The sequence below is a fragment of the Pyrus communis genome, chromosome 10 (assembly GCF_041283825.1).
Source record: "Pyrus communis isolate YQ-2024b chromosome 10, ASM4128382v1, whole genome shotgun sequence".
NCBI classification, from domain to species: Eukaryota; Viridiplantae; Streptophyta; class Magnoliopsida; order Rosales; family Rosaceae; genus Pyrus; species Pyrus communis.
Genome location: NC_142574.1, coordinates 13,600,266 through 13,613,807, shown reverse-complemented (window position 1 = coordinate 13,613,807; position 13,542 = coordinate 13,600,266). Strand labels below are relative to the sequence as shown.

General features: G+C 40.7%; 1 pseudogene; it reads right to left on the bottom strand.

Annotated features, from left to right (window-relative positions):
* Positions 1-12,422: 12,422 nt before the first annotated feature.
* LOC148693539 (uncharacterized) lies at positions 12,423-13,331 on the bottom strand (annotated as a pseudogene).
* Between the last annotated feature and the right edge of the window lie 211 nt (positions 13,332-13,542).

Below are 13,542 nucleotides of genomic sequence, written 5' to 3'. Positions count from 1 at the left end.
TTTCGAGACCAAGGCGAACTCCCTAGTTCAACCATTGCAAATCAGAAGGGAGAATTTGAAACCACCAATGCTATCATGTTGAGAAGTGACAAGGAGGTTGGAACGGACCCTCAACCATCAAAATCAAACCACAAGGAAGAGGAATACACCCAACCCACGGCAAGGGTGGAAACACCTTTACCGGAGGCACCTATTGCTCCTATGCCATCTAATTCAGGTATGGTTGTTCCAAATTTCATTATTTTTAACCCCGTTCCAACAAGTATCCCTATTCCTTGCAGATTCATGACTTCCAAGGAAGAAGAAGGTGAAAAAGACATCTTGGAAGCCCTTCCAAAGGTGATAAGTAGGGAATGTCATGAATTCATCAAAGAGGACGTTCTTGAAACCACAAAATCCAAAGAAGTTAAATTTGATGACATTGGACAAGTCATAACCATCACTTGCAATCTGGCCAAGTCCAATATCCCTAAAACTTTCAAAGGAGTGGTGTTTGTCATTGAGTTCTTGTCGGACAAAACGAGTAAGTCCTCTTTTCCAAATTCCATTACATTTTATACTAACTTGCTGTTTTTTATGAATCAGGCACCTACACTAGAATTCAAACCAATGCCGGTTCACTTCAAGTATCACCTTCCATTCAAGGACCAATTCCATGCCGTTTGATTTTATTTATGTAAAAAAAAAAAAAAAAAAAAAAAAAAAAAATTTATTTATTGAATAAAAATAAACATGGCAGAAAGATGGAGCCTTCACAGAGGATGTTTACGTGAAGCCCCACTACGAGGCGTCGAAGCAGAAGGCATAGAAGCAGAAGGCATAGGAGCGGAAGGCATAGAAGCGGGAGACATAGAAGCGGAAGGCATCGGAGCGGAAGGCATCGAAGCTAGAGCATTCCAGGCCTCAATACTTGGCCAAACGCTGGATGACCCAGGAAAAAGGTGCCTCTGGAGATAAGCCGCAAGCCTTTGACGGTCACTGTGAATTCGACCCTCAGATTCTTGCAGCTCATCAAGCTTCCTCTTCATGCCCGACGAATAGTTATTGCAAGCACATGCAAACTTCTATTCTCGTACTTAAGCTGCTGGATCTCTTGCTTAAGACTTTCCACCTCTGCCATCAATGATTCCACCTGACGGGAGCGGGCAAGCAGGCGTTGGCCCATGTTGGACACAGAACTCGCACACTGAACACTAAGTGCGAGGGACTCTTGAACGGGCAACTCATCGGACCGTCCTGACAGCAGCCTACTATCTTTTGGAGTGAGGAGGTTCCTAGCTACTATTGTAGCTGTTGTGGCGTCCTGCATCACGGAGTCTTCACCTGTAAGAAGACCGTTAGAAGATAAAAAAGAAGGGCGCCATACATTACCTTGACGGGGCGCAACCGGATCGCTGCTGAGACTCAAATCTAAGCTAAGGTTCGATGAGTTTGCCATTTTTTCAAAAGTGTTCAAAGAGAAGGGGTGGATGAAGTTAAAATTTCAAAGGGCCGGAGACGATGTTCAAGAATGGGAAGTCTTCAGAGTGTGTATGTTGGCGGTGATCGATAGCTCTATAAGAAGCCAAGGCGACGCGTCCACCGATTCAAAGAGCCGGATTTTCCGGCGTAAGTTAGGCGACGCTCCCTCGGCTTTTCAGAAAACGCGTTCAACTTTGTCAAAAGATTTCTGACAAAGCTGAAAACACATGGAGGCCATCATCGCAACTACACATCTTTAGCCGACAAGCGCAAAGTTCGGCGACGCTTTCTCTGCTTTTCAGAAGACGCGTGCAGCTTTGTCAAAATGAGCCGCATCCGCACTACTACGTGTCGTTCAGAAAGCGAAGGGGCGCCTCCTCAGAAATCGAAGGGGCGCCTGCTCAGAAATTGAAGAGGCGTCTTCAAAGATCGAAGAGGCGCCACTATTTCAAAAAGCCGGATTTGCGGGATCAAAACGTTTGTCGACAAGGGTAAAAGAACAGTACCACCACTTGCTATTATCTCTATATATGTCGACCTTCATCTTTTATGGCAAGGCAGACCTGAAGAAAATGCCCAGCTCTTCCTCACCTCTGAGGCCGCAAAGCCTTTCGAAATACTCATTTTTTTCTTCTTCCCCAAAGATGATACCAAATGCCTGGAGTACAGATGACCCAGGAGGAAACAGCACAACAAATACATGTGCTGATTCATTCACCGCTTCTTCAAAAGTAAAGGTATCTCATATCATCAAGGTCAAAAGCAAAAGTATCTCATATCATGCTCTTTCCCTGTCTTTTTCTTTGTCCTTGTTCTTACTCGCATGGCAAAGTGAAAGAAGCGATCAGCCGGCACTTGGAGTTAGTCTTTCGATCTGGAGCCAACTGCCTGGAATCTATTCCTGGTTGCTTACTTAGCGTTGCTCTCGAGTAGTCATCTTCAACGGAGCAAGTAAGGCAAGTGAAAATGATACATTGAAGCATGTGGAGACAAGGAACAACTGCATATGCTGAGCTATCCTCTAACCCTCTTCAATACGAATTGGAAAGATTAAACAAAGAAACAGATAAAAGGAGGAAGCTTAGACCTTCGGGGAAGACCAAAAGAATCCTGCTGCCCAGTTCAAGAAGTAGCACAAAGGAAAATCAACGATGGGCAGAAACCAGTTCAAGAGTAAGCCTGTGGAATCACAAAGATCAAAGCCTCAATGCAATCACCAAGGAGAAGAGGGAATTTACACTCCATAACCAGATTTGCGTCCCTAAACTCTTCTCTTTGTTAATTACATTCTGCCATGTTTAGTATGTTTAGTTGCTTTTTGTGTGTTTACTTATGTTTTGTGTGAATCTATGCTTGAAACATTGAGGACAATGTTTGATTTAAGTGTGGGGGGAGGGGGGGGTAACTAATGTTGTTAATGCAAATTCGTGGGATTTTATCACCCATAACTTCAAATGTTGTTCCTTGCTGTTTTAAGGTGTTTTTAAATTGTTTTAGAGTGTTTTAGTGTGTTTTGTTTTATAACTCCGAAAATCACATAAAAATTTGAAAAAAATGTTTTGAAAAGCCTAAAAAGAGTGTTTTGAGTCGTTTTTGTGTGTTTGTGTCTTAGGGTACCTTCCAACACAATGATAAGGATTTGGTTTGTAATTGCATGACTGTTAAAAAGAGTTATAAACATAGAGAAAAGTTTGATTTACTCTTGGTATATGCTTGGTTATGGTTATAATGTATGACTTCACATGCAATCATAAAAGAAAAAATTCGTTTTTGTAACATGCTTGAAGGAAGGAACTCAAACAAACGCTACAACCCTGTGAGACTCGAGCCATTACCTTCTTTAGAGAGTTATAATCTGTGATTCTTTGTTTTCTAAAGTTGTTGCATGATCTCATTATTCCTTGCTTGGTTGCTACTTAGAATGCAATTGTATCATGATAGAACTAAATGCTAGAACTTATATCCGTTTCATTCAAAGCATGACATTGAATTGCATAACATATATCAAGATGAAGTTGTGTAGTTGCCACCATAGCCAAATAGCCTTACTTCCCATATTTCGTATATGTTGTAAGTTTTAACCCCGTTAAGCCTTGTTTAGCCTTTATTCTTTGTTAACCCACATTATTCTCACCTAGCCTAGTTTAGGACAGTCCACACCCTTGTTCTTAAAAGATAGTGAGCATGACTTAATTGAATTCCTTTTGAGTTACATTATGAAAGAAAATGAGTGTGGAGGAGAGAATGTTTAAGAGTTTATGTATGTTTTGAGATTCAAAAGAAAAGAAAAAACAGAAAAGAAAAGAAAGAAAGAAAGAAAAAAGAGCTTGAAAAAAATGAAAGAATGAGTGATTGAAGAAAGGGTCCAAAACACCAATTCTGGCCGTAAATTGTCTAAATTCTCCCTTTTTGTTCAAAAGTTGAGTTTTCATTCAAAAGTGAATTCTAAGTTGATTCAAGTGCTTTGCTCACTATTTCTTTAAGAACCTTTGTTTTCCATTACCTTTCTTTGTTAGCCAATACCTAAGCCTCGTTACAACCCTCAACTTCTATCTTGATCGTTATGTGTTCAATAATGTGGAGTTTGGAATTGATATGAGCTTATGGAATCACTGGTTCTCATTCTAAGTAGTAGCATTCCATTCATGAGATCATATTCATGTCATTATCGTAAATCCAGAAAATGCTTTCTTTGTTATAACATATGTGAGATACTAGTCTTTCATATTTACATCAATCTTCTCACATATACTTAGTGTAGGGTGTGTAGTCAGAAAATCTGAGTGAAAACTGAGTGCATATCTTGTGAGGAATTGAGCAAATTCTCTAAGGCATGTTACTACATTCAAAACATGGTTTTAAATGCTTAATTGGGAACTAGTATGTGGTGACTATGATTAAGAATGTAATTAAGTGTAAAGATGACTAAAATCTATGGGAATGATGATTTTTAACATGTCATGTGATTTGGAAATCCCTGAGGCAAACGTTGGAAGGTTTAAGATTGTCTTTGGTTTGTTTTGTTTCATTTCGTTTTGTTTTGTTTTTCTATTTTGCTCGAGGACTAGCAAAAGCTAAGTGTGGGGGAATTTGATAGGAGCATATTCATGCGACTTAAATGGCTTGTTCTCGTGCATTTACGTTATGTTTCTCTAGTTATTTTAGTCCTTTATGCTTCTTTTGTGTGTTTTCAGGTTCTAAGGGCTTAGGGAGCAGGAAAGTGCATTTTGAGGCTATTTGGAGCATTTTTGGGCATGGATTGGATAGCTTAATCATGGAGCAAAGAGGATGGACGAAATTGAAGCCTTGTAGGCATTGAAGCCTTGTATGCGCGTATAATTCTCGCATCAAATTTTGGGCTAGGCTCCCTAAGCCCTTTGTTTTATGTCCTAAAGAGCATACAAGGCTTCAATTTCGTCCATCCTCTTTGCTCCATGATTAAGCTATCCAATCCATGCCAAAAAATGCTCCAAATAGCCTCAAAATGCACTTTCTTGCTCCCTAAGCCCTTAGAACCTGAAAACACACAAAAGAAGCATAAAGGACTAAAATAACTAGAGAAACATAACGTAAATGCACGAGAACAAGCCATTTAAGTCACATGAATATGCTCCTATCAATGTCTACAAATGCCCCCACTTCATGGCTTGTCGCATACATGTGCTTGTCACGTGTAGGAGATGCGTTTTGAAGTCCCTTAATGTAGATGTCGATCCAAGGGCCATCAAGGCTTGATCTTGAAATGGACTAGAAATTTCTTCAAGGGCCACAGAAGCTTGATCTTGAATTGGGCTGAAAGTTTTCTTCAAGTGCCGTTGAGGCTTGTTCTTGAATCAGACTTGTGATTTCTTCAAGGGCTGTCGAGGCTTGTTCTTGAATGGAATTTGGACCACGAGGGGTCTTACATGGCAACATCTTAGTGAGCTGACTTAAAACAGGCCTGTCAATTCTACAATACTTTTCAACGCTGATATGAGATACTTTTGCTTTTTGAAGAAGTAACAGATGAATCGGCACGTGTTTTGTTGTGCGTGTCTCCACATGTTTCAATGTATCATTTTCGCTTGACTTATTTGTTCTCCAGGCAGATGTGGTATCTTCTGCTGCCTTGTTTATTTCCCCAGTAGAGCGATGCTAGGTAAGCAATCAAGGAAGGGTTTCAGGTAGTCGGTTCTTGACTGGAAGTTTGACTTCAAGTTCTGCCTAATTGCTCTCTTTCACCTTGTCTTGCAGGTAAGAACAAGGACAAAGAAAAAGACAGGGGAAAAGCATGATATGAGATACTCTTGCTTTCGAAGAAGTGGTGGCGATTTGACAGTGTTGCACGACGAGGCTTTACTTTTCGACGATGGTGCCATCGAAAGGTTGTTGAAGCTTTTTGAGCTCTTTGATTAGAGCAACGATGCCGAGCTTGGATTTGACTTAGACTCCTCCATCTAGATTATGCCATTCGGCAAGGAAGGGCGTCATGCTATAGTGATCTGCTCTAGCTCACCATTGATCATTCTGCTTCAATCTCTTGCAATATTTGTCCCTGATGCAAGAGTAGAATGCAACCTTTGCATTTAAATGGTCTTTCAGAACATTACCTCTTAACAATGATGAGTACTCGAGAGCAATGCAAGGTAAGCAACCATGCAAAGGTTCTAGGCAATCAGTTCCAGATTGGAAGTTTGATTTCAGGTTCCGATTGATTGCTCTCTTTCTCCTTATCCTGCAGGTAAGAGCAAGGGCAAAGGAAAAGATAGGGAAAAAGCATGATATGAGATACTTTTGCTTTCAACCATGATGATATGTGATACTTTTGCTTTGGTGTAACTTGTTTGTAGAGGTATCCTTGGGGATGAAGAAAACTGAGTATTTCAAGAGGCTTTGCTGGGAGTGCACCTTTGGAGGTAAGGAAGAGTTAGCCATTTTTTGCAGGTCTGCCTTGCCATGAAAGACGAAGGTTGACATATATAGGGATTTCCCAATAGCAAATGGTGGTACTGCTCCTTTACTATTGTTGGCAATCGTTGGGTAATTGAAACAGTAAGATTCACGTGTTTTCAACTTTGTCAGAAATCTTTGACAAAGTTGCCCGTAATGTCCATAAAGCTGAGGTTGCGTGTGAAAGGTACTGACAAGTTTTGATCCCGCAAATCCGGCTTTTGAAATTCAAGGAGTGATGACTCTTTGATCCTTGAACAAGTGACCCGGCTTTTGAGGTTTGGAGGGTGATACCTCTTTAATTTCTGAACAAGCGACCCAGCTTTTGAGGTTTGGAGGATGATACCTCTTTGATTTCTAAACAAACGCCTCTTTGATTTTTGAGCAAACGTCTTTTCGATTTCTGAACAAATGCCTCTTTGATTTCTAAGCAAGCGCCTCTTCGATTTTTGAATGAACAACCTTGTTGCCCCTTCTCTTTTTATATAGGGAACAATTGTGCTTCAAAAGCACCCTTGAAAGTTGTTGCCTGTAGAAGCTACCCTCTTTGTATTTCTGAGATTTTGATTTACCTGACCTCTGCTTCCTTCCTCATTTCTGCAAATGGCTTACCCGTCTGATCGTTGTATCGATTTGAATGTTGGGGAAGATGCTGACATGCCTTCTTAGGACAACATATGGCACCCATCCTTCGTATCCCCCAACGGTTTTCTTCTGTTGGAGACTCTGTGATGAAGAACGACATAACCGCTACGGTGGTTGCTAGAAATCTTCTTACCCCCAATGATAACAGGATCCTTTCCAAGTGGTCTGATGAGCTAGTTGTTCAAGACTCTTTGGCTTTCAGTGTTCAGTGTGCGAGCTTTGTATCGAACATGGGCCAATGCCTTCTTGCTTGAACTCATCAAATTGAGTCACTTATGGCTGAGGTGGTGAGTCTTAAGCAATAGATTAGAGGGCTTAAGCATGAAAACAGAGAGTTGCACATGCTTGCCATTAGTTACTTAACGAGTATGAAGAGAAAGCTTAACCAGCTTCAGGAATCCGAAAGTCGGATTCAGAGTGACCATCAGATGTTTGTGGCTTTACTCTAGAGGCACTTATTGCCTTCGTCCTCTAGAGTTTTACCAAGTGTTGAGGCTCCAAACAATCAACCTCTAGCGCCTCTTCTTCCTGGAGTTCCGCCGAGTGATGAGGCTCTACCTGATCAATGAAGGCTCTTTTTTTTATTTTTTTATTTTTTTTATTTTTTTTCAAACTCATGTACATCCACATTTTTGTAATTTTTTTTAGAGATATCAGTAAATAAGCTTTATTTCACTGAGTGTACATTTTTTTCTTTTATTTATTTATTATTATTTATTTTTTTATTTTATTTTATTTGTTGTGTAAATTCTAGATTTGTTGTGAAAATGGATGGTGAATGGATGGTAAATGAATGCCCATGGTAAATGAATGCCCACTGATAGGAGCATATTCATGCGACTTAATTAGCTTGTTCTCGTGCATTTATGTTGTGTTTACTTAGCTATTTTAGTGTTTAAGGCCACTTTTGTGTATTTTCAGATTATAAGGCCAAAGTGTGCAAGAAGATGCAAATTGGAGTATTTTGGAGCGAAAGAGGAATGAATGAGTTGAAGACTTGAAGAAACGACGAATTCCTACTCCAACGATGAATTCTTACCAAAACGAGGAATCCTACTCAAACAAGGTTTCCTACTTGAAGTAGGAAAGTTAAACCCTAAGTTTCCCATTTTGGTAACCTTTCCTAAACTTAAACGTCCGTATTTTCTAGCCACTTTGACGGCCTTGTATGCATTTTAGGACACAAAACCATGGCCCTAGCCCACTTTAAAGCCCAAGCCGTGCCCTTGCACTTTCTTTTCCTTCCCTTGCCGTGCAAGGGGGGGTATTTAAGTCCATTGTCATTCACTTAAACCCTAACCCTTGTTCCTTGCAGCCACTTTCCCTTTTATTTTTGAATTTTAACCCATTTCTCTCCAAAACAAAACCTAGCCGCACCCTAGGGGCTCCAATTATTCAGCCATATATTCAGCCACACATTTTCAGCCGCAAATCCCATCTAAAAAACACCCTAAGGACGCTAATTACACCCTAGCCGCACCATACTTCTCCATTATCACCCATATTGCATAATCATCCAGCCTTCCCCCACTTGTGCCGCAGCCACCACCATTCCATTATATTTTTACACACACAAAAAAAAAACAAAGGAGGGCAGCCACCATTCATTCTCCCATTTTTCCTCCCAAAAACCGTGCATACCATTAATATTATTTTATCATCAGCCACATTCAGATTTTTAACCTTGCCGCAGCTTTCCCAATCATTCCACCCTAATTCCCTTAACAGCCGCAGCTTTTTCACCACCTAAAACCACTGCCGCAGCCACCATTACACCAACCCATACCTCCCTACACCACCCCATAACCTTGCCGCACCACCTTTCTTCCCTAAATCCATCCTACATCCAAAATATCATCCACCAACACCATTTAACCTCACTGCCGAAGCAAGAAGAAAGGAGAAAGAGGAGCTTGGACGCGCCGAAATTCACATGGATTCGTTGGGCGTTCTAGGTGTAATCAATCCTTTGTGCTTTATGTTTAAATTCAATTGTATTTTTCTTTTTGTGAACATGAGAGGCTAAACCCCTATTTAGCTAAGGGGTGATTCGAAACCATGTTTATGCTTGCAATATGATTTGATTACTTTTGGTTGGAATTTCATGAATGGTGAATTCAATTTGTTTAACTGCTTGATCGATAACTTATTTGTGTATGTTTATTGAGAGTGCACGCTTAATTTTCATGCATGAATATGACGCTAGAAAATAAGTGAGTTTCACCTAATAGTTATGAACTTATATTCACAAGTAGTGGAGGTTGCTTATAAACAATCGCGTTAAATAAATTCTTGGCATAAGTTTCATGCAATCATAGTAACGAGTGCCTCGTCAACACTTATAGTTTTCATGATGCTTAATGATTCTTGCTTGTATCTCTATTATGCAATTCATGTAGGGAACTTGTGGGGAATGCTTTGGGTTGTCGCATGCAATCATCCAATTCATTAACTTAAGGAAAACTTGACGGTTAATTTAAGCGGACCTAATTAACCCGGGGTGTTGAGTTTCATAATTCATCGAAAGACCAACTGAAAATCAAATTGTATGCAAGTGTGACATGTGTGGAGAAGAACCTTCTAGCTAGCATTCATCCATATTTTCATCACATCCATATTTACTTTTGCCTTTTAATTACAATTCGTGCATTTAGTTTAATTTCGTCAAAACCTCAATCCCCCTTTACTTTAGTGTCTAATTTAGTTAGGAAGTGTCTTAGTTTGTCTTTATAATTGTTTTGTATTCTTTGAGTCTTTTGATCTGTTTTAGTGTTTATTTGTTTAGTTTTGCATTCTTTGAGTCTAGTTTAGTGTTTTTAACGTTTGTTTTACGTTTTTGAGTCAGTTTCCAAGTGATTTAGTAATCCCTCCTAATCCCCGGTCTAGAACGATCCCTACTTGCATCTTTACTACAATTGTCAAAAGAGGGTTTTAATTTGTGTGCTTAATTAGTTAGCATCACCCACTATGCAGTAGATGTTGTAGGTGAAATAAGTGGATGTTGTAGGTGAAATAAGTGGATGATGTAGGTGAAATGAGTGGAGATTGTAGGTGAAGTAAGTGGATGTTGTAGGTGAAATGAGTGGAGGTTATAGGTGAAGTAAGTGGATGTTGTAGGTCAAATGAGTGGAGATTGTAGGTGAAGTGGATGTTGTAGGTGAAATAAGTGGAGATTGCAGGTGAAGTAAGTGAATGTTGTAGGTGAAATGAGTGGAGGTTGTAGGTAAAGTAAGTGGATGATGTAGGTGAAATGAGTGGACATTATAGGTGAAGTAAGTGGATGTTGTAGGTGAAATGAGTGGAGCTTGTAGGTGAAGTAAGTGGATGTTGTAGGTCAAATGAGTGGAGATTGTAGGTGAAGTGGATGTTGTAGGTGAAATAAGTGGAGATTGCAGGTGAAGTAAGTGAATGTTGTAGGTGAAATGAGTGGAGGTTGTAGGTAAAGTAAGTGGATGATGTAGGTGAAATGAGTGGACATTATAGGTGAAGTAAGTGGATGTTGTAGGTGAAATGAGTGGAGATTGTAGGTGAAGTAAGTGGATGTTGTAGGTGAAATGAGTGGAGGTTGTAGGTGAAGTAAGTGGATGATGTAGGTGAAATGAGTGGAGATTGTAGGTGAAGTAAGTGGATGTTGGATGTTGTAGGTGAAATGAGTGGAGGTCGTAGGTGAAGTAAATGGATGATGTAGGTGAAATGAGTGGAGGTTGTAGGTGAAGTAAGTGGATGTTGTAGGTGAAATGAGTGGAGATTGTAGGTGAAGTAAGTGGATGATGTAGGTGAAATGAGTAGAGATTGTAGGTGAAGTAAATGGTTGTTGTAGGTGAAATGAGTGGAGGTTGTAGGTGAAGTAAGTGGATGATGTAGGTGAAATGAGTGGAGATTGTAGGTGAAATGAGTGAATGTTGTAGGTGAAATGAGTGGAGGTTGTAGGTGAAATGAGTGGATGTTGTAGGTGAAATGAGTGGATGTTGTAGGTGAAGTAAGTGGATGTTGTAGGTGAAATAAGTTGAGATTGTAGGTGAAGTAAGTGAATGTTGTACGTGAAATGAGTAGAGGTTGTAGGTGAAGTAAGTGGATGATGTAGGTGAAATGAGTGGAGCTTGTATGTGAAGTAAGTGGATGTTTTTTGATTTGTCATTGTGCATCTTCATTTTCCTATATAAGAAAGACCAAATGTATGAGGAAATGTACATCTTCTACATATATCTCTTTCTTGCTGTGCACGTTGTCCTTGCTGCCGCCGCTGTGAGTCTTGATGCTTGAAGCTTGTTACAATGCATCACTTTTATCGTGTGGGGTTGTGCAAAAGACTGCACCGAGTTTATGTTGTGTAGTGCCTTTTGGTCATAACTTTCCTCGGTGGTGACGTTGCCGTGCCTCTTGCTGCTGTTTGGAGCTTGTTGCAGTGTGTCACTTTTATCGTGTGGGGTTGTGCAAAAGACTGTAGTGAGTTTATGCTGTGTAGTGCCTTTTGGTCATTTCCTTGGTGGTGACGTTGTCGTGCCTCTTGCCGCTGCTTGGAGCTTGTCGCAGTGTGTCACTTTTACCGTGTGGGGTTGTGCAAAAGACTGCAACGAGTTTATGCTGTGTAGTGCCTTTTGGTCACAACTTTCCCTCGGTGGTATGCTATCGTGTGGTGCTATGCAAAAGACTGCAATGGGATTTTGCTGTGTAGTGCCTTTTGGTCACAACTTTCCTTGGTGGTGACGTTGTCCTGCCTCTTGCCGCTGCTTGTTGCACCGCTATCGCTGCACACCATTGCACTGTCCGTCGTCCTGCTGTTCATGTTTTTTTATTTTTTATTTTTTTATTATTTTTTTATTTTTTTATTTTTTTTGTACTAAAGCTTTGTAACCAAATTCTTCCCTTAAAGAATAAAGTATTCATATTTTGAATTTGCTCTTTATTCTTCAAAGTGTTTGTGTTTTTGTTGATGATGTGACTGTACTTGAAGTTTTGAAGTTTCAAGTTGCCTACGTACCCTTGGTTGAGGAGGGATCAAGTCATGACGTAGCTCAAATACTTTTTTTTGTTTTTTTGGTGCCGTACACAGTTTATACTCTTGCAGGCCATGATCTTTTGTTGTTTCCTTTTACGCTCGTGCGAACAAGGAGTTTTTGGTGTTGATTTAGTGCCGTTTGCAGTTTCAGCTCGTGCAGGCAAGGAGCATTTGGTGCTGTTTGTAGTTTCAGCTCATGCAGGCAAGAAGCATCTTGGTGCCGTTTGCAGTTTTAGCTCGTGCAGGTAATGAGCATTTGGTGCCGTTTGCAGTTTCAACTCATGCAGGCAAGGAGCGTTTGTTGTTGCCTTTTATGATTGTGCAGACAAAGAGCTATGGTTGTCGCCTTTTAGGCTCGTGCGAACGAGGAGCTTTCTTTTTTAATTTGTCAAACGATCTTGGAGAGGCATTCCTTGCAATCTTCATACCAAGGAGTCTTGCCCGAGTGATTGAAGAAGTCTTCGGGGAAGAAATCATGCATCGTGACCGTAACGGACGATCTTCGTGTCACAATTTCATCATCCTTAACACTTTCATGTAGCTTTGGAGGTTGACGACAGTTGCTTGGCCCCCTTTCCGATTGGTGAACTAGTGGATGAGACGTATGCTTCTTGTGCATTTTCTTTGGAGTGACATGAGTCCATCCTTCAACTTCACTTGACTTGACTGACATGGTTTTGGAGCATGCCCCTAGCGGTTAATATGAAGATTTTGAGTCAAAAGAGCTAGAAGTGACGGTGGCATAGTTTGACTTCACCACATCGTTAAGATCTAGCTCAATGATTCCTTTCTGAGCCAACTTCATGATGAGATCTTTCAGCACGAAGCACTTTTCCGTCAGATGACTGATCACGTAGTGGAATTTACAGTACCTTGGACTGTCATTACGATTCATCTCTTCCAGCCGTCTGCACTTAGATAGGTCGATCACCTTTTCGTTAAGCAAGTCTTTCAACATGGCAACCACATCAGAGTCGGGGAATGGATAAGTCTTCTCCTCAAGCTCCTTCAAAGTACGTCTACGCATCTCTTGATGACGAAAAGCTTCGGTTTGAATCGCCTTGCCTCGTGTACAGATTTTGACTGGAGTTGTGCTGACCGTCGTTGCTTCCTTCGTGGGTTTCCACAAAGCCTTATCCATCTTTGGCACCAAAACTTTGTCGTTCTTGTAGTCGGCAATCAATTCTTTCTTCCCATGATGGGGGATGTTTAACTCCATATCATGGGCGCGGGTGGCTAATTCCTCAAAGGTTCGTGGTTTGATGCCTTGAAGGATGTAGTGTAGTCCCCACTGCATGCCTTGAACGCACATCTAAATGGTAGAGGTTTCAGAAAGCCGATCTTTGCAATCCAAACTTAATGAACGCCATCTATTGATGTAGTCGACGACAGGTTCATCCTTCCACTATTTCATACTGGTCAGCTCAAGCATGCTCACAGTGCGGTGAGTGCTGTAGAAACGGTTGAGGAATTCTCTTTCTAGTTGATCCCAACTGTTGATAGACTCA